At 44.4% G+C, this 27,153-nt stretch overlaps 1 protein-coding gene and 1 pseudogene across 1 annotated transcript in view; both read right to left on the reverse strand.

Annotated features, from left to right (window-relative positions):
- The window catches only part of LOC147354852 (zinc finger protein 792-like), a 58,091-nt gene that overhangs the window by 4,605 nt on the left and 26,333 nt on the right, over positions 1-27,153 (reverse strand). The window lies entirely within an intron of this gene.
- Positions 10,728-26,203, reverse strand: LOC147354853 (zinc finger protein 587B-like; annotated as a pseudogene).

The following is a 27,153-nucleotide window of genomic DNA, read 5'->3' on the forward strand; positions in this document are numbered from 1 at the left end:
TTCCTTCTCTTTTTCCACCTCTTCGGAGCATGGAAGCCTCCCAAGCTCACTTTCCCGCCCGGGCTTTCAAGATCTCCTTGAGAGGACACCCTGTGCCTTCATGAGCGGTACAAGTCTTGTCTAAGGGGTTTATTGGTTTTCCACATACCCCAAGGAATATTGGCCTCTCTCTCTCTTCCTCTTTTCTCTATACTTTCTTTTCCGCGACACTGACCAACTCCAGGACAGAGGCCTTTTGCCATTCAACCTCCCTCCATCCACCATAAATCCTTGCCTGACCCAGTAGCCCAGGGAAGCTCGGACGGTACTCTAGGGCGCCATAGACTATCGTCCTTTCCGGGTTCCCGGGGAACCCTCCAGCCAAAAGGCCCTCTGGGGAAGGTACCTGGGGGACGCCCCTCCCTCCTTCTCCCTGCTGGGTCAAAAGATTAGGTGACGACCTTTTCTCTTAATCAGAGAGTTGCTAGCCATTTGCTATGGGGTCAAGCCAATCCGTCCTGCGGAACTCTCCCTTGGCCTGAGTAAAACGAAACCTCAAACCTCTACTCTTGACCAATCTCAAGGTTGATAAACGCGAGTCACTTTGCACTCAAATTTGGCCTTAACACAAACTGGATAACCAAAACCACAGGCCTGAGTTTGGGACTTTTGATTTCAATATTTTGTCAGATCTCACAAACTTCCTCAAACGGAATGGCAAATGGTTGGAGGTCCCCTATATTCAAGCCTTCTGGGACCTTAAAAGCCATCCTTCTCTCTGCAATGACTGTTCTACCTATCAAATCCCCCTCTGCTCTCTCTCCCACTCCACTAAAAAAGAATCCAAATCTAAAGCCTCTAAAAGGCCCACTAAACCCTCAGCCCCCGATTTTGACCCAGCAGATGAGCCTCCTTCCTACCACCTGGAGATGAGGCTTCCGGACACAAGACCCCACCCTCTAGCCCTTCCTCCTCCAAAACAGGAAGCGATGACTCCAAAACCCCAAAAGAGATTTCTCCCCTCCCCCCACCCCACCCTGGCCGCCAATCAGCCAGGATCCAAAGCAAACAGGTTTCCTCTCAGAGAGGTAGTGGGACCAGAGGGCCCTACACGGGTTCATGCGCCTTTCTCAATTTCTGATATAAGCCAAGTTGAAGAAAAATTGGGATCCTTTTCAGAAAATCCTACTAGATATAGGAAGGAATTCCCCAGCCTTAGCCAAGCATATCATTTAACCTGGAAGGATCTTATTACATCCTAAATGCCACTTTGACTCCGATGAAAAGGAACGGATCTGGCAGGCAGACTGGGCTCATGCTGATCAGCTCCATAACCAAGATAGGACTTAACCCGGTGGCTGATGATGCAGTCCCTTTAACTGAGCCACGGTAGACATATCAAGCGGGCGATGCCGACATCCTGTACCTGCCTCACATGATCACCTGTTTACTAGAAAGTGAAGTGAAGTCACTCAGTCGTGTCTGACTCTGTGACCCCGTGGACTGTAGCCCACCAGGCTCCTCCATCCATGGGATTCTCCAGGCAAGAATACTGGAGTGGGTTGCCATTTCCTTCTCCAGGGGATCTTCCTGACCCAGGGATTGAACCCAGGTCTCCTGCACTGTTAATGCTAAAAAGCTCTCACATTCATGTTAACTACAATAAGATTAGGGAAGTGACTCAAGAAAAAGATGAAAATCCTGCCCTTTTTCTTTCACAGCTTACTGAGGTGAGGCAGTCCAAAAATACACTAATCTAGATATTTCCACCCTCGCTGGACTTCTGTACCTACACGTCCAGTTCATAAGCCAGTCAGCCCCCAATATTCACCGAAAACTATGCCAGTTAGAGAAGGGCCCCGAAACCCCTCAGTGAAATCTCCTAGAAACAGCCTTTTAAGTTTTCAACAATGGGGAGGAAGAAGCGAAAAAAGAAAAAGAAAAGGAAAGAAGGTCAAATATGCTTTATTCGCTGCAGCTAGCCAAGAAAAAAATTCAACCCCTTTGGCCCATCAACCTCAGCCCACAAATATGGGACCTAACCCTCCAGGCCTCTGCTTCAGATGCAACCAAACGGGACACTGTGCTAAGTCCTGCCCCAATCCCGGCCACCCACCAAACCCTGCCTCAGCTGCAAACAATGGGGCCATTGGAAAATGGATTGTCCTCAGGCAATACCCACCAAATCTCGGGGTCCACCCCAGGCCCAACAACAATGGGCTGGGAACCAGACTCAGGGGGGCCCTGGCATCCCAGACCATGGTTCCTCGGATGAGGTGAGAGATGATCCAATTGTGCCTGAGTTATTCCAGTGAAAAGCCCAAGCTCCAGACCCCAAGTCGCCCAGTACAGACGGACTTGGAGCTTCGGTTAATTGGCACGGTGGCCGGACACAAAGTCTTGTTCCTAACAGACACTGGAGCGGCCTCTTCACTTTTAACCTCCTTTAAGGGCCCTCTCCAACCTTCAGAAGTGGCCGTCAAAGGGGTCTCAGGCATCCCTTTTTATCCCCAAATAACCCTTCCTCTCCTTTGTTCCTTTGGCAAAACAACACTAACACATTCTTTTATAGTAGTTCCTCAATGCCCAACGGCATTGATGGGACGTGATCTTCTGGCTAAGCTGCAAACTTCTATAAACCTCCCGTTCTTAGATCCCATATCAGTTCTTTGAATCCAAGTGGCACCCGAACTCGTGGCCAGCCTTCACTCCCAAAACCTGCCCCCCGACCTTTCCCCAACAGATCCTCAGATCTGGGACACTGAAGCCCCATCGGTAGCCCGACACCATTCCCCGGTACGGGTTTTTCTTAAAAATCCCTCTCAGGTGATAACCCAACTCAGTATACCCTGCCCACAGAATCCCGACAAGGACTTAAACCAATAATCTCCCAACTGCTCAAAGCCGGCCTTTTGCAACCTATCTGTTCTCCTCATAATACTCCTAAACTGGCAGTCAAAGAGGGACCCCACTCCTGGCGTCTAGTTCAAGATCTTTGCAAGATTACTGAGGCCATAATACCATACACTCCACGGTCACTAATCCCTACGCCCTTCTCTCACATATCCCCCTGACACAGCCTACTTCACGGTACTGGGCCTCAGAGATGCTTTCCTGACTATACCCCTACACCACGCCTCACAGTCCCTATTTGCCTTCACCTGGACGGACCCAGACACATATCAATCTCAACAGTTAACTCGGACTGTTTTACCACAAGGGTTTAGCGATAGCCCTCATTTTTTCGGTCAAGCCCTCCAAAGAGACCTACAAACTTTAGACTTAGGCTCTACGACCTTACTCCAACATGTAGATGATTTATTGTTATGTAGTTCCTCTCTCCGTGACTGTGTAGTCCACACTGAGACAGTATTAAATGCCCCAGGCAACTGGGGCTAGAGAGTCTCACTCTCCAAAGCACAAATTGCTTCCACCAGCATCAATTACATGGGATTGCTTCTCACTCCCACATCCAAATCCCAGCTTAGAGATTTCATGTTTTGACACAGATCTCCAGGCCCCAAACCAAGAGGGAACTTCTTTCTCTATTAGGTCTATTAAACTTCTTCCAAATATGGGTCCCAAATTTTGCCCTCCATGCAAAACCTCTCTACCAAGCTACTCGAGGAAACTTAGATGAACACTTACTGGCCCCCACCTCTCTCCACACCCCCATACAAACTCTTATCAAACATTTATTACAGGCCCCTTTTCTTTACTTCCCTGATTACACCAAGCCTTTTTTCCTTTTTGTACATTCTCGACAAGGACATGCCTCAGGGGTTCTGTGCCAAAAAAGCGGGGGCATATGGGGCCTTCTAGCTCACTTATCTAAACAACTTGATCCCGTCGCACTCGGATGGCCACCCTGTCTCCAGGCCTTAGCTGCAACCACCCTCTTGTTAACCACCCTAACCCGAAATGCTCCTCTAAATGTATGCTCACCTCATTCCTTCAAAGATTTGCTCTCTCATCAGGCTTTCCTTTCTCTGCCCCTTGCTCGACTACAGATCCTCTACGTACACCTCCTCGACCCATCCCTTTCTTTTATGCCTTGTAAACCTCAATCCTGCTAGCTTACTCCCTACACCAGATCCAGAAGCAGGACACCTATCTCATGATTGTGTTCAGACCTTAGATATGACACTTAATCCCTTTGAACATATAACTGATCAGCCCCTTACTGACCCCAAAGTCCCATCCTGGTTCACAGATGGCAGTGCCCAGACGTAAGCCCCGTTTGGGGCTGGATACGCTGTAGTCCAGGGACGGCCTGGCAAAGGTATTCCCCCTTGCCTCATCAAGTCAGCCACACTCCCAGCTCACACATCCTCACAACAGGCTGAACTGATAGCTCTTACACAAGCCTTGACCCTAGCCAAAGACCAAAAGCTAAACATTTACACTGATTCCAAATATGTCTATAACATACTACATTCTAACGTTATAATCTGGAGGGACAGGGGATTCCTCACTCAGAAGGGCACACCTATTCTCAATGGTTCTTTTATTTCTGAACTCCTCCGTGTGGCTCAGCTCCCAAAACAAACTGCTGTAATACATTGCTGGGGACATCAGCGACATGGTCATATCTCCTTTTATAACAATATAGCAGATCACAAAGCACAGCGGCAGGCCGCCTCTGTTAGTCCTGTCTTTACTATAGCCCAAACTGACGAGCCTAACATCCACACATTACTTTCATATTTACATTCCCTTTTCCACCCCTCTGCAAAAGTACTTAATACTTAAGGCTTTCCTTCAGAACTTTATTGAGCTAAGGACAATGCAACTTATTTAAATAATCTGACCCAAATTTGTACCATCTGTCAGTGGACAAATCCTAATTCTAACATTCACCTCCCTCCTTTCCCCACCCACCAAATTTGCTAACATCTTCCTGCACAAGACTGGCAGGTAGATTTCACCCACATGCCACCCATAAAAAGGGTTAAACTTCTCCTAGTCTTCGTAGATACATTTTCTGAATGGATCGAAGCTTTCCCGACTACTAACAAATGAGTCCCTACTGTGGCTTGCCTTATTCTTCCTGAAATCCTCCCCAGGTTTGGAATGCCTTCCTCCCTCCAGTCTGACAACGGGCCCCATTTCACATCCCAAATCACCCAAAATATTGCATGAGCCCTTCAAGTTCCTTAGAGGTTTCACATTCCTTATTATCCCTGGTCTTCCGGTAAGGTTGAGAGAGCTAACTGAGCCCTAAAAGAAACTGACCAAATTAACAATTGAATTTCATCAAGACTGGACTAAACTCCTCCCTTTAGCCCTCTTAAAGGTCTGGGCCTTACTTAAAAAAAAAAAAAAAACCCTTAAACATCAGGCCATTTGAGGCCATGTATGGGAGGCCCATAGTACCTTTGGGTCTTCCCCACTCCCAGGACAGTCCCAGACTGCCATCCCACCTTCCTTTTCCTTTACTTGCCCAGATGCGAGATGCCCTTTGGCAACATAAGGATGACTTACTCCCTTGACCACACCCTGATCGTCCATACCCATACCTTCATTTGGAGACAGTTTATATGACAACTCAGTCCCACTCAGATCTAACCCCAAAATGGCAAGGTCCCTACACGATAATTCTGCTGACCCCTACCATTGCAAAATTAAAAGAAATCACCCCTTGGGTACACATCACTCAGTTAAAAAAAGGTTATGCAGCCCAATGATGAAAATGCTTGCCAGACTAATACTTATCAAGTTTCTCATACAGGCCCTACAACTCTAAAGTTCTCACGGCTTCCACCGGCCCCAACTGGCGATGGATGAGCCTGTTGGTTTCACAGCTGCAATTATTCCTGGAACAACTTCTGGCAGATATCTGGGTCTTGAGTCCTCAAGGATCCACGTTCGAACATGTTGAAGATTACATCTTCACCCTGTGGCTGCAGGGGACCCTTTACAACTTCCACCCCTTTGAAATCCAATTCTTTTCCATAGTAATCTATCTTATACTCACTTCCCCAAATGTTGTTCAACATCATCTTCTTATCCTCCCTTCTTCCTCTGACCCACGAGCTCCTTCAAAATCCTAACCTCAACTATCTATTCCAGACCCTTAATTTAACCCATACCCTTCTCAAGGCTTCTAACCCACAACTGACTGCTGGATATGTCTATCTGTAACTCCCCTGGGAGATTTAGCCCTCTCCACATCCATCCTTGACTGGGCCACAGGTAACATGTCCCTACACCACTCATACCATGGGGAGCCTTTAGTCGTCTCGTATCTTAAATATCTTCACACTAGTGACCAAATCCGAAATTCAGACATACTCTTAGAATCTTTACTCACCGAACTCCCCTCCTTCAATGGAAAACCTCCAATAGGAGGCCCTATCGCCCAGAGAGTAACACTGTTACAACCAGCTCCTTTTTGCACATCCAGAAATTACTGAAACAGTTCATACGACCAACCTGTGGGCACAATCCCTAACTGCATGTGCAACCATATCTCCACCTTACTCTTTGCCACTGGGAAGGCTATATTTGTTTCTGGTCCTACAGGACACTCTTTAACCTTTACAGGGCGGTTTCTCTCTGCATACTCCTCCTCTCCTGTTGTTGGGGCCACCTTAGTGGGGTCTCTGAGTGTCCTTGAACGAACGATCAAACCCCCCTCAAGTCCTCTTTGCCTCGACTTCAGCTGCTGTACTATGACATCTGGCCTGTTTTTCCTGTGTGGGACATCTACATACCTCTGTCTACCTACTAACTGCACCAGGACCTGCACCCTGGTATACTCCAGTCCAAACATTTTAATAGCCCCCAATGACCAACCCTTGCCTCTTCCTCTCATCCACAAGCGAATAAAACACGCCATTCATTTCATTCCCCTCTCAGTAGGACTGGAAATAGTGGCTGGAATTGGAACAGGAACCGCCGGCTTAACCACCTCCATCCAAAACTACCAGACACTATCTCAAGACCTATCAGACAGCCTCCAGGAAATAGCTCAAGGCCTAATAACTATCCAAAATCAACTCAATTCCTTGGCTGCCATAGTATTACAAAATAGAAGGGGATTAGATCTGCTCACTGCAGACAAGGGAGGGCTGTGCCTTTTTCTAGAAGAATCCTGCTGTTTCTAGGCCAACCAGTTGGGTATTGTCCAAGGAGCTGCAAAAAACCTTACCCAGATTGAGCCTCACGCATCCTCCAGAGACTAAGCAACTCCTGGCAGTCACGGTTAACAGATTGTAACTGCACGCCTTGGGGTTTACCCCTTCTCGGACCACTCATTTTTATCACCCTCCTACTCACCTTTGGACCTTGTTTGTTGAATCTTTTCCAGGGATTCCTCCAAGACCAAATCCGAGCAATTTCCCAAGACCAAGTCAAGACTGTTCTTTTGCTCAAGACCCTGATGGCTAAAATAGAGAATTAATACTACAGGCCTGAGACTTCCTTCCTCCCAGACCACAAACCCCTGACCCTCATTTATCAGTACGAAGAAGCCCTGAACATTAACGACACCCACCTCTCTTTCTCCATGTATATATATTCCTTAGGGTCTGGAATGAAGGAATGTTACACTGCCCAAAATAGCCTGGAATTAAAACTCCCCTCCTGCTCCTCCCCACCATTCTATGCAAAACAAAGAACTCTCTCACCAGAAGGAAAACACGGACATTAAGGTTAATTACACCCAGCTTCTAGTGGGTCCCAGCCTCAGGCCGATCTCCAGAATTCCTTGACCCAGGCATTTAAGAGATAACTACTCCGAACAACCCTGGAGAAAAACAGGCCCCCTTAAGACAGTAGATTTCCATATATATTCCTATATATACTCACTCTTTTCTTGGGTTAGTGCAGCAGCTCACTAATCTGACTGCTGGCCCTTCTTGCCTCATTAAAGGTGATCTGTTCTTGTAAAGCGCCGGTCTTGTTCTTTTTCCGAACCTTGCCTTCTCTAACTCCCTTACCCTACATATTCTGACTCCACCATCTTTCTAGTCATGACCTCTGGGGGTCATCTCTCCTCAGTGGCAGCAAATACTAGTGAGTAATAGAGGATATTTCCACTTCAGTTAACAGGAATGCTCACTGGGTCACAAGAGACACATCCCTGGACTACTTTTCTCTACCTTCCACTTCCTGCCTGTGCAGCACTGGCCTTGAGGTGAACATTAAAGAGAGGTTACAAAAATCTGCAGAACTTTCCAATTATCTTCTCTCACAGTGACCTCAGCTACACAACAAACACATGCCTGGGGGTCCTCGGGACTTCCCTGCTGGTCCAGTGGTTAGGAAAAACATGGCTGGAGGTCCCGAGATTTGTGTACACACTTATCCTGCACATCAGCCATTGTCACAAACACACCTGTGGATGCACTTTTGGAAGAGCCACATCCCACTGAGTTGGCTTCTGTCTCTTCTACTCCTTAATAATCCAGTTTCTGCAGCAGTTTCGGTTTCCCCTGGCCCCTGTAGTCTTACAACCAGTGACTGTCACTCACAGAATTGTGGACATCAGGGCACATGCTCTTTGCAAGACCTAGACAGGAGATTCCCCTCAACAGTGCTGACACCTCCTGTGATATCCCTTATGAACAGGGGGAAAACTTCACGCTGCTCCAAGAACTTGAGATTATCAGATCTCACCCCTCCCCAGAGTGATGTCTGAGTTTCCTAAAACACATAGAGTCTTCAAACAAGGACCAGAATGCCTTGCCCTCTTTCCTACGACTTCACTGGCACCAATGCAAATTTGGCCAAAACTGGCAAGCCAATATTTTGCCATCACACTATCCTCCCTGTGGCCCCTAAAAACCATTCACCCTTCATGCCTGCGGAGCCCAAACCTCCTTGTAGAAAACCTCTTGCAGTACATAGAATACTCAAAAATAAAACAGTCCTTAAACAATAAGGCATCCATATTGCACAAACCAAAACAATGCGTGGCGCGCAGCCTGGGCTGGTGACTTGCTAGCTAGAAAAATAAATCGTGTGAGAACATGTCCGTGAAGAAGGTGGCCCTTCTCTGTACACTTTGTCGGCTGAATTCATAAGGACTGGACTCTTACACATGGAAGAACAGAGGCCAGCTTCTCTGAGCACACCGGGCTGGTGACTGAGGCACTGCGTAGCCCTGCCAGGTGACAGAGGTAACATGGAGAAGTGGCAGCGGCACAAATCCAGGAAGAGCCGCACACAGGTCAGGAAGTGCAAACAGCCACAGATGCTTCCCGCAAAACTGCGACTTAACGGGTGTATCCCCTTGCAGACAGCTGGAAGTAGGAGACTGAATTCAGATGGACAGCTCCTCATTTTCTTCCAGTGTCATTATCCTGAAAAGGAAAACTGCACATTCTCCTGCACATTCAAGACCTTTCTCCACTGTAAACTCTATCACATATAATGAGGCAAATTCTTTAGGAAAAAACTTCCCAAACTCCTGTCATGAATAAAACTTTTCTTGTGATCTCTCTGTTGAGAACAAATGGTGGAACTAGAGGTAAAGGTTTTCCCACATTCGCAACACACATAAAGATCTTTCACGTCTGTGAACACTGATGTTGAAGGACTGCAGAGCTTTTGGGAAAAGATTTCACTGCATTCATACTTCCTTTATCCAGTGTGAACTTGTGGATGATAACAGAAACCCCACCAAGATGCAAAAGATTTCCCATGTTCACTGCATTTATAAGGGTTTTCTCCAGGGTGAAGTCTACAGTGTTCAATGAGAGGAGACTCTTTCTTAAACGATTTCTCACATTCAGTGCATTCATAAGGTCTTTTGTGTGTGTGAATTCTCTGATACTCATGAAGAGTAGAACTAGAGGCAAAAGATTCCCACATTCACTGCACTCATACAGCCTCAATCCCATATGAACGCTCAGATGATAACAGAAACCCTACCTAGATGCAAAAGATTTCCTACATTCACTACATTTATAAGGCTTTTGCCCAGAGTGAGGTCTACAGTGTTCAAGAAGAGAAGACTGTTGCTTAAAGGATTCCCCGCATTCATGGCACTCATAAGGCTTTTCTGCAGTGTGATTTCCCCGATTATAAATAAGGCTCCTCTTAGTGGTAAAAGATTTCTTGCATTCAGTACACTGATAAGGTTTTTCTCCTGTGTGAACTCTCTAGTGTATAACAAGGTAATATCTTTGGATAAAGAATTTCCCACATTCACTGCACACATAAGGCCTTTCTCCTGTGTGAAATCTGATGACAGCAGAGGTGGAACCAGAAGAAAAACATTTCCCACATATAGCACACTCATAAGGCCTATCTCCAGCATGAATCTTATGATGATAACACCGGGCAGAATTGAACATAAAACATTTTCCGCACTCCCTGCACTCATAAGGCCTTTCTCCTGTGTGAACTCTCTGATGGTAACGGAGGGTAGAACTAGAGGTAAAAGATTTCCCACATTCACTGCATTCATAAGGCCTTGATCCACTGTGAACTCTCTGATGATAATGGGGGCCAGAACAAGATTTCCCACATTCATTGCATTCCTAAGGCCTTTTTCCACTAAGAACCTTGCAGTGTTGAATGAGGTAAGATTGATACTAAATGATTTCCAACACTCACTACACTCATAAGGCCCTTTTCCTGTGTGAACTCTCTGGTGGAGAGTGAGTATCAAGTTATTGGCAAAAGATTTCCCACGTTCACCACATGCAAAAGGCCTTCTTTCCCCCTTATGTAGTCGCTGGTGTAGGATGAGAACTGAGCTATTGGTAAATGATTTCCCACATTCACTGCAAAATTAAGGCCTTTCTCTTATGTGAACTCTCCAGTGTACAATGAGATAACATTTTCATTTAAAAGCTATCCAACACTGGGTACACGCACAGTGCCTTTTTCCATTGAGAACTACTGACTGTCAAACTAAGATGCATCTACAGCTAAAAGACTGTGCACACTCACAACACAAGTAATTTCCCCAATACGACTTCTCCAGGGATAAATGAGGACGAAGTTTTGGCTAAAGAAATTCCCACATTTGCTGCACTTGTACTGCCTTGCCCCAGGATGAGTTCTTTGATGCAGATTGAGGGTTGAGGTTCGCCTGAATGATTTTCCACATTCACCACACACAGGGAGTCTTTTTCTAGTGTGGACTCTCTGGTGCACACAAATAAGGATTTGTATTTGAACGTTTTCCTACATTCACTGCACACAAAACAATGTCTTCCAGTGTGGACACTCTTGTCTTGAACAAGTGTGTGTTTGGGGTTTAGGGCTTTCTTGTGTTCTCCCAGGCTGTCATGACTTTCTCTGCTTTGTAAAGTTTGTTCACACTAGACAATATTGTCTGGCTTCTCCCTGGTGTGAGTGGACTGTTGCTGGAGATGTCCTGAAGTGGCCAGAAAGTCTCTTAACTTTCTCACAGGAAGAGGGCTTTTCTGACATACGGAGTTTGCAGTGCTTCACAAAAAAGACCCTGTCTACATCATTTCCAAAGGATTTCTTTTCCATGAACTGCTTCTGGAGTTTTGGAGGTCTGCACCAAAATGAAATTGTTTCATGTGTATTTTATACCCAATCACTTTCTGGCTGTGTTGTGTTTCTTCATGCTCTGCCAAGTGAAAAATACATCTCAAGACCAGACTACACTTCTCACAGATGTGATTCTTCTGGGAAAACGAAAGTGCCTTAGGAGTCCTGGCCTTTGACATGCCTATACAAATGTTATGTTTAAAGGGTGCCTCTGAATCCTCTCCTCCACAGCAGCAACCTGAAAACACACACACATACAAACACACACACACACACACACACACACACACACACCTGTGATGAAATTAATGCAAATAAACATGTCAACTTTCTGAGGAGGGAACAATACCTTCATAAAGGTAATGAGTCATATCCAGGGGTGAGTCTGCAGGATGGTTTTCCAGAAAGATCTGAAATTCCACTGGGGAAGCAGCATTCCACTACTTGGCATGACTTGCCTCTAAGGCAAAAGAATGGTATCCTTAACCAGGGGAAGGACATAAGAATATGGCGCAACACAGTTGAGCAGCACACTGTAGAGCTTGCTCATGTGCCAGAGGATTCCTGCAGGACCTATTCTGAAACGACATGAGACCATGTTGAAGCAAATGTCCAAACCCAGGAGAAACCCAGCTGCTGTTCAAGGCCAATTTAAGGATGAATGGACACCTCATAGCACATGTGAACCAAAGGTGCAGAGCAAGAGAGGAGGAAGTATGAGAGAAAGGACCGAGATATGAAATCCAGAGAGATGAGGCTTATACCTGGGCTGAAGTCAGAGTAGATATAACAGTGGAGTAAAACTGACTACTCAGCCAAGTACTAACAACAGGACAAGAAAAATAGACAAGGGATGTGACACTAGCAAAAACCCAAAAACTCCCGATTAAATGAGAAACATTCCTTATGTGACCTGAACACAGTCCTGATGTCACACCCTCCCCAGACTTGCCAGAAAAGGTACTTATGAGTTCATCTTGCAGCCTTGTCTACTCAGAACCCCTATAGTCTTTGGTGCCCCTGACCCCAGCTGACAAAGTTGCAGAGCCATCATATGGCCAGTCCCTCCTGACAGCCCAAACTGGCACCCCCACCTAGCCAGTGACTTTGCAATCAGTCCAAGTTAAGGTCTTTCCTCACCAAAACCAGCCTGTAAATTCAGATGTGACTTATCCATCAGATGCAAAAAGATGACCAAAAGGCTATAAGAAACATGAAATATCAAGGAAACATGACATTACCAAAGGAGCATAACTTTACAGCAAGTGAACCCCCAAAAATGCATATCTATAAATAACTAGACAAAGAATTCAAAATAAATACTTGAAGGAAACTCAGCCAGCTCCAAGAGAACACAGACAGAAACTCAATGAAAGCAGGAAACACACACACACACACAAGCAAATTAACAGATTTGGAATTCCCGGGCTGTCCAATGGCTAGGGCTTTGTGCTTCCACGGCAGGAGGTACAGGTTTGATCCCTGGTCAAGAAATTAAGATTCTGCATGTGATGTGGTGTGGGAAAAAAAAAAAAGATCTGAAATAGAAGGAAGATAAAGGAATTAAACTCTGTAGCTGAAGAATACAATAAATGAAATGAAAAATACAATAGGGAACAGTCACTTGATCAAGCAGGAGAAATACCTGTGACTTTGAGTCGGGTGATTTCAAACCATCCAACCACAGGGAAGAAAGACTGAAGAAAGCCTAGTGAAGTAAATTATGGGATGTTATCCAGGAAAATAATATTCACATTGTGGAAGTACCACAAGAAGTGACAAAGAATAGTAGTGAGAGTGGGCACCCTTGTTTTGTTCCTGAAGAAACAATAATTGAAAAGGACACGTGTATCCCAATGTTCATTGCAGCACAATTTACGATAGCTAGGACATGGAAGCAAACCTAGATGTCCATCAGCAGATGAATAGATAAAGAAGTTGTGCTACATATATACAATGGAATATTATTCAGCCATAAAAAGCTACACATTTGAGTCAGTTCTAATGAGGCAGATGAACCTAGAACCTATTATACAAAACGAAGTCATTCAGAGAAAAATACCATATATTAACACATATACATGGACTCTAGAAAGACGATACTGATGAACCTATTTGAGAGCAGCAATGGAGACACAGACAGAAAACAACTTGTGGACACAGCAGAGAAGGAGAAGGAGGGTGAACTCAAAGAGTAACACTGAAAAATATGCACTATCATATATGAAACAGATAACCAGTGGGAATGTGCTGTATGACACAGGGAAGTGGGTTCTGTGACAACTTAGAGGGATGGGATGGGGTGAGAGGTGGGAGGGAGGTTCAAAAGGGTGGGGGCATATGTATACCTATGGCTGATTCATGTTGATGTAGGCAGAAACTAACACAATATTATAAAGCAAGTATCCTCCAATTAAACATTAAAGAAAGAAAGAAAGAAAGAAGAAATGATGGAAACACCAAAGGAACTACAAGTCAGTCATACAAAAATTAACGAGTTGGCAATTGTAAAGTCCTGACAAAATTTTCTCCATTCTCTTTTTTGTGCTTTTTGGTTTGTCTGCTTTTTAATTCTTGGTCACACTATATGCACAATCTTAGTTCCCTGACCAGGGATAGAACCTGCACCCCCTACAGTGGACATTCAGGACTGCCAGGCAAGTCCTCTCCATTCAAAAGACACGGTGGCTGACAATAAAGCCCTCAAGAGACTCATTTCAGCCCATGCTCCACAATAAGAGAAGTCACTGCAATGAGAAGCCCGTCCACTGCAACAAAGAGTAGTCCCAGCTCACTGCAACCAGCAAAAGCTCACCTGCAGCCACACAGACCTGGCAAAGTAAAAACCAAAGAAATTTTAAAAGATACACAGTGCCTGAGGATAAAGGCTTCAAGAGACTTACTTCAGCTTTAAGAACACAAATAGGCTGAAAGAGACGAAATTGAAGGGAAAAAAAAACCTCCATACAAATGGAAACAAAACACTAGCTTATACTTATAAATAATCCACACTTAAGCCAAACAAAATAAACTTTAAGTCAAAATCTATCACAATAGACAAAAAATCATTAAATAAAGATAAAGGTGTTGACTCATCAAGAGGGCAGAACATATTATAAGTAGTATGTATCTAACATCAGAGCATTTAAATGTATAAGGCAAATATCAAGAAACTGGAAGGCAGAAAAGACAACAATGAAATAACATTAGCAGACTCCAATACCCATCTTTCAAGAATATGGGTAGATTAACCAAATAGAAAATCGATAAGGAAATATTTAATGGCACCTTAGCTCAAGCACTGACAAAATACTGAATGAATCTTTAGACCACCTGAGCCTAACAAACACACAGAATATCCCAATCAACTACAACAGAATACATTCTTCTCAATGGACACAGAACATTCTCTTTAAGAGAGATCATATATTAGGTCACAAAACAAGTCTTTACACTTTTAAGAAGACTTAAATCATGTCAAGAATTTTATCCATCCATAAGGGTTGGAAACTAAAAATCAGTAACGTAACGTGCTCAGTTGCTCAGTCATGTCTGACTATTTGTGACTCTATAGACTGTAGCCCACCAGGATTCTCTGTCCATGGAATTTTTCAGGCAAGAACACCAAGAGCAGGTTACCATTTCCTACTCCACAGGATCCTCCCAACCCAGGGATCAAATCCACATCTCCCTAATCTCCTGCATTGGCAGATAGATTCTTTACCACTGCACCACCTGGAAGTCCCCAATAGCATAATACTATCATTGTGAATGCTGGAAAGCTCAAAAATATATGGACGTTAAAAAAGACATATGGCCATTAAAGAATACATTCCTGAATGTGTTGAAGGGAAAAAAAAAAATAAGAAAAGATTATCTTGCTGCTGCTAAGTCACTTCAGTCGTGTCCGACTCTGTGCGACCCCATAGACGGCAGCCCACCAGGCTCCCCCGTCCCTGGGATTCTCCAGGCAAGAACACTGGAGTGGGTTGCCATTTCCTTCTCCAATGCAGGAAAGTGAAAAGTGAAAGTGAAGTCGCTTAGTCGTGTCCGACTCATAGCGACCCCACGGACTGCAGCCTACCATAATAAAATGGAATCAAAATATGCCACAACTTAAAAAAAACAAACTCAAATCTAGAAGGAAAGAAATAACAAACATTAGAGCAGAAATAAATAAAATACAGACTAAAAATACAATGGGAAGATTAACAAAGCTAAGAGTTGGTTTTTGAAAAGAATCAAAATGGACAAACCTTTAGCTGCACGAAAAGAAAAGATTCAAGTAAATGAAATCAGAAATGAAAAAGGAGATACTACAACTGATACTGCAGACACACAAAGATCATAAAAAACTACTATCAACAATTAAATGCCAGGACATCCTTGGTGGTCCAGGTGTTACGAATCCACCTGCCAATGCAGGGAACATAGATTTGCTCCCTGGGCCACGAAGATGTGGAAGATTCCACACGCTGAGCAGCAACTAAGCCCATGCACCGCAACTACTCGGCCTGCGAGCTCCGGGGCCCCCGTGCTGCAAGTTCTGAGCCCACCCACGGCAACTACTGAAGCCCCAGCACTTGCAGCCTGTGCTCTGCAACAAGAGAATCCCTCACCATGAGAAGCCCACACACTGAAATGAAGAGCAGGCCCCGTGCCACAACTAGAGAAAGCCTGTGACAAGCAGCGAAGACTCAGTAAGGCCGCAAACAATTAACTGCCAACAGGAAAAACTAGAAAAAAATGAATAAATTCTTTGAAACAGACAACCCAGCAACAATAAAACTTGAAGAAAGAAAAATCTGAATAAATCAGTAACAAGTTAAGAAACTGAATCATTAATCAATTATCTCCCAACAAACTAAGCCACAAAGATATATTTTACAGCACAGGGAAATATAGCCACCGTTTTATAATAATGTTAAATTTAGTATAACTTATAAACAAATGTTTTGGCTATGCTGCATGGCATGCATGATCTTAGTGTGACAACCAGAGATCAAACCCATGCCTCCTGCAATGGAAGCGTACAGTTCTAACCAGTGGACCATCAGAGGATTTCCCAATTAATAAGAATATTGAGTCACTGTCTTACCCTGGTACTGATATAATATTGTAAACCAACTATACTTCAATTTTTAAAAAATAATTTATAATGACTGTCCCAACAAAGAAAAATACAGAGTCACTGGTAAATTCTACCATGATTTTAAAAACTAATGTCAATCCTTCCTCAACTCTTCCAAACCACTGAAGAAATACTTCCAAACTCACTTTCCCAGGCTAGAAATATATGTCAATAGCAAAGAAAGTTATGGAAATTACAAGAAAAAAAAAAAACAAAACTATATGCCAACATCCTTGATAAACATAGAAGAAAAAAATCTCCAACAGAAAATAGCAAACCAAACTCAACAGTGTATTAAAAATCTTACACCATCATCAACTGTGATTTACTCCTGGGATACAAGGATAGTTTTTCATATACAAATCAATAAACATGACACATAATAGAATGAAGGATACAAATCATATGATCATCTCAATAAATGCAGAAAAATCCCTTAACAAAATAGAGCACATTTACCTGTCAAAAACTCTTAACACTTGGTGTGTAGAAGGAATGTAACTCAATATGATAAACACATATACAATAAGTCCATGCTGACATCATATTCTTGCCTGGGAAATCCCATGGACAGAGGAGCCTGGTGGGTTACAGTCCATGGGGTCACCAAGAGTCAGACCTGACTGAGCACACATACACACAACATCACACTCAAAATTTATTTTTATTTTTATTTTTTTAATATTTCTTTATTATTTTGGTTACTCTGGATCTTAGTTGCGGCACGTGGGATCTAGTTCCCTGTCCAGGGATTGAACCTGAGCTTCCTGCATTGGAAGCAGAGTCTTAGCTCCTGGACCACCAGGCAAGCCCCCACACTCAAAGTTTAAAACCTAAAAGCTTTCTCAACACCTATTATTGAAGAGACTGCCTCTTCAAGGAACAAGAAAAGGATGCCTATTATGTTCATTTCTATTCAATATTGTTCTGGAAGGCCTGCTCAGATCACCAGTTCATGAGAAAAAACTAATAATAAAATCACAAAGGAGCAAAACTGTGCCTAAAGAAGACAAGATCTTATATTCAGAGGATCCTAAAGGCTCCCCCTTAAAACTGTTACAACTATTAAACAAATTCAGTAAAGTCGCAGGATACAAAAATCAATATGTAAAAATCAGTTGCATCTCTAAAAACAATAAGATATCTGAATAAAAACTAGGGCAGCAATTACATATGTAATATCAAAAACAATGAAATACATATGAATAAATTTAACCAAAAAGATTTGAACACTGAAAACTATAAGACACTGATAAAAGAAAGTGACACAAATAAATGAAAAGATAACTCATGTCCTTGTACTGGAATAATTAATAGCATTACAGTATCCATGCTACCCTATGCAATATACAGATTCAATGCAATTCCTATCAAAATTACAATTTTTCACAGAAATAGAAGATGAATCCTAAAGTTCATATAGAGCGACAAATGACCTCAAAGAGCCAAAGCAATCTTGAGCAAGAAGATCAAATCTCAAGATATGAAACTTCCTGATTTCAAAATACACTGCAAAGCTAAAGTAATCAAAATAGTATTTCACTGTCATAAAAACAGACACACAAAGGAATGGAGCAGAATAAAGAACCCAGGAAAAAGTCCCAAACATATATGGTCAACTAATCTTTGACAAGGGTGCAAATAACACACAATGGGCAGTCTCTTCAATAAAAGGTGTTGAGAAAAGTGGATCTCCACATGCAAAACAATGAAACTGGGACTTCCCTGGTAGCTCAGAGGTTACGAATCCACCTTGCAAGGCAGAGGAAGCAGATTCACTGCCTACGATCCCACATGCTGTGAAGCAACTAAGCCTGAGCCCATGTGCTCCAGTCTGTGCAGCACAACTGGACAGTCTGTGCGCTGCAACGGAAGACCCCTCACGACACAGTGAAGATTCTGTGCGCGGCAACTAAGACCTGATGCAGCCAAATAAATCAACAAATATTCAAAAAAAAAAAAAAAACAGTGAAACTGAACCCATTAACAGTAATTAACTCAGAGTGAATTAAAGAGTTAAACCTAAGACCTGAAAGTGTAGACTTGCTTGGAGGCAAAAGCAAGAAATAAGCTATTTGGCAGTGGTCTTGGCAATGATTCTTTTTTTTTTAATATTACATGAAAGTACAGTGGAAAAAAAAATTAGAAGTGAAACTACATCAACCTGAAAAGCTTCTGCAGAGCAAAAAAAAAAAAAAATGAACAAAATGAAAATGTAATCTACAGAATTGCAGAAAATTATTTGCAAGCCATGAACCTAGTAAGGTGGTGATACTTTAAACACATAACATAATCAAATCAGCAAAAACAGAATAATCTTATTAAAATATGAACAGAGGATCTGATTAGACGTTATATACAAATGGCTAACAAGTACATGAAAAACTGTTCTTTCTCACTAATCACCAGGGAAATGTAAATCCAAGCCACAATGAGATATTATTACAAAACTGTCAGGATGGCTATCATCGAAGAGATGAGTGCTGGCAAAAGTACAGAGATAAGGGAACCCTTGGTGGGAAGATAAATTGGTATAGACTTTATGGATAGACAGTATGGATGTTCCTCAGAAGTTCGAAACAGAACTACCATACGATCCAGCAATCCCATTTCTTGGAATATAGCCCAAAGAAATGAAATCAAATGGGGAAAACATAATCTGCAGTCTTATGTTTGCAGCAGCATTATGGACAGACAATACACAAGATGTGGAAACAACCTAAGTGTTCATCCATGTATGAATAGATAAACAAGGTGTAATATACTCACACATACACATGCACATCTGAAAAATTATTCAGCCATAAAAAAAAGGAAGTCCTCCCATATACATGGATGAACCAGAAGGACATTATGCCAAATTATGTATGGTATCACTCATGTAGAATTTAAAACAAAAAAGCAAAACACGTTTAACTCACAGAAACAGAGAAGTTGTTGCTCAAAAGGGACAAATCTTCAGTTACAAGATGGTGCAGTCCATTAAACTCACTGCAAGACTGCTGCTGCTGCTGCTAAGTCGCTTCAGTCGTGTCCGACTCTGTGCTACCCCATAGACGGCAGCCCGCCAGGCTTCCCCTTTCCTGGGATTCTCCAGGCAAGAACACTGGAGTGGGTTGCCATTTCCTTCTCCAATGCATGAAAGTGAAAAGTGAAAGTGAATTCGCTCAGTCATGTCTGACTTTTAGCGACCCCATGGAATGCAGCCTACCAGGCTCCTCCATCCATGGATTTTCCAGGCAAGAGCACTGGAGTGGGGTGCCATTGCTTTCTCCCACTCCAAGACTACAGACCTCCAATTCTTCCCCGTGAGGATTCAGTATAGAAAAGAGGGAGTGCAAACAACCCAGCCACAACTTCCATAGCAACTACCCAGAAAGCTGGGAAAACAAGCACTGCTGGAGGTCCACCTGTCAGAAGGCAGAGCACCCCTATGGAAAAGGGGGGTGAGCCAGGATACAGAGCTCACTCTAGGTATCTGGAAAGGCTTTGAGAGTCTTACTCAGTGAAGAAACGAGTGCAAAGTTTTCCAGGATCACACTGAGGTACAGGCATCTCTGAGCCTCATCAAGGAGCCTCCATTCCTCCGAGGAGAAGTACACAGCAATGTCTTTAAAGCTTAAACTGTCCTGTCAACATAGGGACAGAGGAAACAATGTTCTGAGAACCCACAGTCCATTGCCACACACATCTACCCCACTGGCATCCTCTCCTCCCAAACTCCTCACCTCAGAGGAGACACCAGGACCTGGGGCTGCTAATGCAGCCTTGGGTCATCCTTGGGTCACATACATCACTGAAGTCAGCCCTCAGCAATAATACACAATAATGCCATGTAAGCTCTGGGCCTGGCTAGCAGAGCCCCACCCCTCCCATCAAGCAATTCCCCTGGAGTCTCCCCTGTTGTCTGTACAACACACAGACAAACCTGGGCTCACGCCTCACTATCAAGTCCTGAATACCAGGCCTGTGGGGCCATCAGCTCACAGTACCTGTGCATGTGCACATCCTTTTATAGACTGTCTCTAACACCATCATTCCTCACTCCCACCGTGTGGGGTTACACTCCCACCGTTCCGCCACCGTCCTGCTCTATAATACAGGATTCACCCTGGACTCATTCATACACCCAACGTATAGCCTCCAGAGACTGCTTGACACTCTAAAACTGTCCACGACCACCCCAGACCTCTGATGAATCTCAGTGCAAGGGACAGTCCCACATGCTGCTTTGCAGGCCTCTCTACCTGCTTCTGACCCCTGATTCAATACTAGCCATGTATAATGCAACATGTGAATCACACACACCCATGACACTCTTCCAGTTCTGGGACACACTCATCATCTGTCCCCTCAACAGTCACAACCGTCTACTCAACCTTCCTTAAAATCCCAGCCCTTACAGTCTCCCTGCGACATGATGACTCTTGACTACATTTACCACAGACCTTATCCTCCAACAAGACGAAAATACTCTCGGCTCCATCAAGGCTCACTGCACAATTCTGGTGAATCTGGATAATACTAAGTTAGCAGGAGCACTGGCCTCAATGCCAATTTGTTTCAATTATTTCTCTGCCTCCCAAGCCACACACACACACACATACACACACACACACACACACACACACACACACACATATATTTCCTCAAATTTCAAGCTTTTTATTTACTATTGGAGTATGGCTGATTAACAATGCTGTGACAAGTTCAGGTGGTACAGTGGTTAAGAATCCGTCTGCCAATGCAGGGGTCACAAATTTCATTCCTGGTCCGGGAAGAGTACTACAAGCCATGGAGAAACTAAGGCCATGCTCCACAACTACTGAAGCCTGCTAGTCCCAGTGCCCCAGCTCTGCAACGAGAGAAGCCACCACAATGAGAAGACCGATCACCTCAAGAAAGAGTAAACCCCACTTGCCACACCTAAAGAAAGCCCACTAACAGCAATAAACACCCAGCACAACCAAATATAATTATTTACAAAATAAAGACCTGATTACCAGATCCCCTGCTGTTTGTTCTTAAAGACCTGCTGTACCCTGCTACCAGTTCAGACACACCTCCAAGTATTTGCACATGCTGGAATGGCAAACCACTTTAGTATTCTTGCCTTGAGAACCCCATGAACAGTATGAAAAGGCAAAATGATAGGATACTGAAAGAGAAACTCCCCAGGTCAGTAGGTGCCCAATATGCTACTGGAGATCAGTAGAGAATAACTCCAGAAAGAATGAAGGGATGGAGCCAAAGCAAAAACAATACCCAGCTGTGGATGTGACTGGTGATAGAAGCAAGGTCCGATGCTGTAAGGGCAATATTGCATAGGAACATGGAATGTCAGGTCCATGAATCAAGGCAAATTGGAAGTGGTCAAATAAGAGATGGCAAGAGTGAATGTCGACATTCTAGGAATCAGCGAACTGAAATGGACTGCAATGGGTGAATGTAACTCAGATGACCATTATATCTACTACTGCGGGCAGGAATCCCTCAGAAGAAATGGAGTGGCCATGATGGTCAACAAAAGAGTCAGAAATGCAGTACTTGGATGCAATCTCAAAAATGACAGAATGATCTCTGTTCGTTTCCAAGGCAAACCATTCAATATCACAGTAATCCAAGTCTATGCCCCAACCAGTAACGCTGAAGAAGCTGAAGTTGAACGGGACTATGAAGTCCTACAAGACCTTTTAGAACTAACACCCCAAAAAAGATGTCCTTTTCATTAGAGGGGACTGGAATGCAAAAGTAGGAAGTCAAGAAACACCTGGAGTAACAGGCAAATTTGGCCTTGGAATACGGAATGAAGCAGGGCAAAGACTAATAGAGTTTTGCCAAGAAAATGCACTGGTCATAGCAAACATCCTCTTCCAACAACACAAGAGAAGACTCTACACATGGACATCACCAGATGGTCAACACCGAAATCAGATTAATTATATTCTTTGCAGCCAAAGATGGAGAAGCTCTATACAGTCAGCAAAAACAAGACCAGGAGCTGACTGTGGCTCAGACCATGAACTCATTGCCAAATTCAGACTTGAATTGAAGAAAGTAGGGAAGACCACTAGACCATTCAGGTATGACCTAAATCAAATCCCTTATGATTATACAGTGCAAGTGAGAAATAGATTTAAGGGCCTAGATCTGATAGATAGAGTGCCTGATGAACTACGGATGGAGGTTCGTGACACTGTACAGGAGACAGGGATCAAGACCATCCCCATGGAAAAGAAATGCAAAAAAGCAAAATGGCTGTCTGGGGAGGCCTTACAAATAGCTGTGAAAAAAAGAGAAGCAAAAAGCAAAGGAGAAAAGGAAAGATATAAACATCTGAATGCAGAGTTCCAAAGAATAGCAAGAAGAGATAAGAAAGCCTTCTTCAGCGATCAATGCAAAGAAATAGAGGAAAACAACACAGAAGAAAACAAACAGACGAAAGACTAGGGATCTCTTCAAGAAAATCAGAGATACCAAAGAACATTTCATGCAAAGATGAGCTTGATAAAGGACAGAAATGGTATGGACCTAACAGAAGCAGAAGATATTAAGAAGAAATGGTAAGAATATACAGAAGAACTGTACAAAAAAGATCTTCACGACCCAGATAATCACGATGGTGTGATCACTGACCTAGAGTCAGACATCCTGGAATGGGAAGTCAAGTGGGCCTTAGAAAGCATCACTATGAACAAAGCTAGTGGAGGTGATGGAATTCCAGTTGAGCTATTCCAAATCCTGAAAGATGATGCTGTGAAAGTGCTGCACTCAATATGCCAGCAAATTTGGAAAACTCAGCAGTGGCCACAGGACTGCAAAAGGTCAGTTTTCATTCCAATCCCAAAGAAAGGCAATGCCAAAGAATGCTCAAACTACTGCACAATTGCACTCATCTCACACACTAGTAAAGTAAGGCTCAAAATTCTCCAAGCCAGGCTTCAGCAATATGTAAACCGTGAACTTCCTGATGTTCAAGCTGGTTTTAGAAAAGGCAGAGGAACCAGAAATCAAATTGCCAACATCTGCTGGATCATGGAAAAAGCAAGAGAGTTCCAGAAAAGCATCTATTTCTGCTTTATTGACTATGCCAAAGCCTTTGACTGTGGGGATCACAATAAACTGTGGAAAATTCTGAAAGAGATGGGAATACCAGAACACCTGATCTGCCTCTTGAGAAACCTGTATGCAGGTCAGGAAGCAACAGTTAGAACTGGACATGGAACAACAGACTGGTTCCAAATAGGGAAAGGAGTACGTCAAGGCTGTATATTGTCACCCTGCTTATTTAACTTATATGCAGAGTACATCATGAGAAACGCTGGACTGGAAGAAGCACAAGCTGGAATCAAGATTGCCGGGAGAAATATCAATAACCTCAGATTTGCAGATGACACCACCCTTATGGCAGAAAGTCAAGAGGAACTAAAAAGCCTCTTGATGGAAGTGAAAGTGGAGAGTGAAAAAGTTGGCTTAAAGCTCAACATTCAGAAAACGAAGATCATGGCATCCGGCCCCACCACTTCATGGGAAATAGATGGGGAAACAGTGGAAACAGTGTCAGACTTTATTTTTCTGGGCTCCAAAATCACTACAGATGGTGACTGCAGCCATGAAATTAAGAGACGCTTACTCCTTGGAAGGAAAGTTATGACCAACCTAGATAGCATATTCAAAAGCAGAGACATTACTTTGCCAACAAAGGTCCGTCTAGTCAAGGCTATGGTTTTTCCTTTGGTTGTGTATGGATGTGAGAGTTGGACTGTGAAGAAGGCTCAGTGCCGAAGAATTGATGCTTTTGAACTGCGGTGTTGGAGAAGACTCTTGAGAGTCCCTTGGACTGCAAGGAGATCCAACCAGTCCATTCTGAAGGAGATCAGCCCTGGAATTTCTTTGGAAGGAATGATGCTAAAGCTGAAACTCCAGTACTTTGGCCACCTCATGCGAAGAGTTGACTCATTGGAAAAGAGTCTGATGCTGGGAGGGATTGGGGGCAGGAGGAGAACGGGACGACAGAGGATGAGATGGCTGGATGGCATCACTGACTCGATGGACGTGAGTCTAAGTGAACTCCGGGAGTTGGTGATGGACAGGGAGGCCTGGCGTGCTGCGATTCATGGGGTGGCAAAGAGTCGGACACAACTGAGCAACTGATCTGATCTGATCTGATCTGTTCCTGGGAAAACGTTCCATACCAGTTTAGTCATCAGGAAACAAAATATGTGTATGTTACCTTTGTTCTGCAGTCAGGACCCAGAGCTGGATTCATGGCCCTCACGTTCAAGAGCTGAGATTATATCAAGGCAAGTCTCTGGACACAATACCCTGACACTCTATAAAGTGAAAGTGAAAGTTGCTCAGTGGTGTCCGACTCTTTGCCACCCCATGGACTGCATGATCCAAGGAATTCTCCAGGCCAGAACACTGGAGTGGGTAACCCTTCCCTTCTCCAGGGATCTTCCCAACCCAGGGATCAAACCCAGGTCTCCCGCATTGCAGGCAGACTCTTTATCAGCTGACCACTCTATGGGTGGTGTCAATATCAGTGAGGGACTGGGACATCATCTCCTGCCTTGTGTAAGATCCCTAAGTACTTTTCCAACCTTCAGAACCTGGGGGATGAGGAAGACAACTGTGGCTGGACTCCCAAGTATGCAGGACTCCCCTGGATCCCCACCAGGCCTTGAACCTGGACTTGGGGTTAACTTAATAACCTCTGTGTTTCAGTCCTCAGAGCAGCCTCTTATCAGATCCCTGACCTTGGAAAATGGTGCTACTTCTCTTTGCCACAACCTGTTCGTCAACCACCTCCAATCTGTTTCCTCTCTGAACTGGATTTTGGTGACCTTTAAAACCCTAACACATATGGGATTTCTCTGGCAGCTCAGTAGTAAAGAATCTGTCTGCCAATGCAGGGGACACAGGTTTGATCCCTGGTCTGGGAAGATATCACATGGCGCAGAGCAACTAAGTCCCTGCACCACAACTACTCACTCCAGCTACAGCCGGAGTTCTGCCAACAGGTGAAGCCACCTCGCACCCTCTGCAACTAGAGAAAGCCCTCCAGCAGCAAGGAAGAGCCCAGTGGGCAGAAACGAAGACCCCATGCAGTGTAAAAACAAGAACAACAAACCCCTAACACATAAGTGTCCCTCTTCTGTCCACTAGCCTCCACCGCCTCCAGGTCAACCAGAAAAAGAAACCTCTCTGCCAGTTCAGGTACACTCCCTCAACTCGGGTTCCTGCAGACATCAGTTGGAATCCAGGTTCCCCAAACCTACCCGCCTCAGTTCGACCTCCAAGTCTCTGCACCTACAGGTACCTGTGCCCATCACCTTCTCCCACACGTCATCACACTGTCTGTCAGACACAGGGACCACCCACGACCGCCTCACCGTCCTGGAGCCCGGGGCCTGGGCTGCGGGCACAGGAGCAGGCGCCCTGCACTCGGGGCTTTAGTGTCTGGTGGAGTGAGGGCGGTGAGAGCCCTGCGGGCCAGCCTTTACCTGAGGTGGATCCCTTAGCACCGCCACCGCCATCAGACTCTGGCAGGAGCGGCCGGGGAACGCGGGCAAGGACTTTCCTCTCCTCAGCTTGGCGCAGGGTACCGGTCATCGTTGCAGAACCTCAGAGCCCACTATGTGGTGCGGGGACACCGCCTGCTCTCGCGCTTTTAGATCGGGTCACCCGGTGAGGAATCAGCGGCCCCCAACCAGGACACTCACAGCAGTTTAAAATGGCCACCACAAGCAAGATACCGGAAGTCCCGCCCCAATGGGCCCAGTGTGAAGAATTTCCCCGGAAATGCATTCATGTGGATCTTCCTTCCTGGGCGCAGGATCTTCCCTGTAGTATTGTTCTCAGGGCTTTAGCGATTGCCGGAAAGTGTGTTCTCCTTTCTGACCAACCATAACTTGTGCCAACTGGCACCCGGAAGGATGCTGGAAAGCAGTCATCTTACCTTGAGGAAGGAAGGGTTCTGTTTCTTGTTAAATGCAGCAAAGTGACAAAATTTCAGAATTCCTGAAGCTCACTCAGCTCCCAGAAGATAAAAATATTGAGACTGTCAACTACAGATTGGCACTTGCCATGGTGCTTGCCGCCTACCTCTACAAGGATTAAATCATGTGCTGCTCCAGCTGTTGACTTCAACACCCTCTGAAAGTGGTTCTGAGTGGAAAGCAGAAATGAAGCATTCTATGCTTGCGGCAGGGGGGGCGGGGGGGGGGGGGCGTGGAACGGGGGCAGCAAACTTGCAGGACAGGTCTTCAGATGATGAGCCCAATTCTTATATCTCCTCATATCTAGAAAGGCACTAAAATCCTTCATGGTGATGACTGTTTTCTCGTGACTCTCAGAAAGTTTCCCGAAACTAGCAGAAACCTTCTCAGAAAAATATGCGCTTGATTGCATGTACTCTCCCTTCACCAAAATCACATGTACACTAACCTTACCCCCACCTCTTTGGAGCACTTTCTCAGAGTTATCTGAGGTGCTGTTTCCTGGGGGTCAGTCCTAATTTAGCCCCCAAATAAAACTTAACTTGCAACTCTCACTTGTACAAT

Source organism: Bos grunniens, chromosome 18 (genome assembly GCF_055505025.1).
Source record: "Bos grunniens cultivar Pamir isolate PY7600 chromosome 18, Bosgru_T2T1.0, whole genome shotgun sequence".
NCBI lineage: Eukaryota > Metazoa > Chordata > Mammalia > Artiodactyla > Bovidae > Bos > Bos grunniens.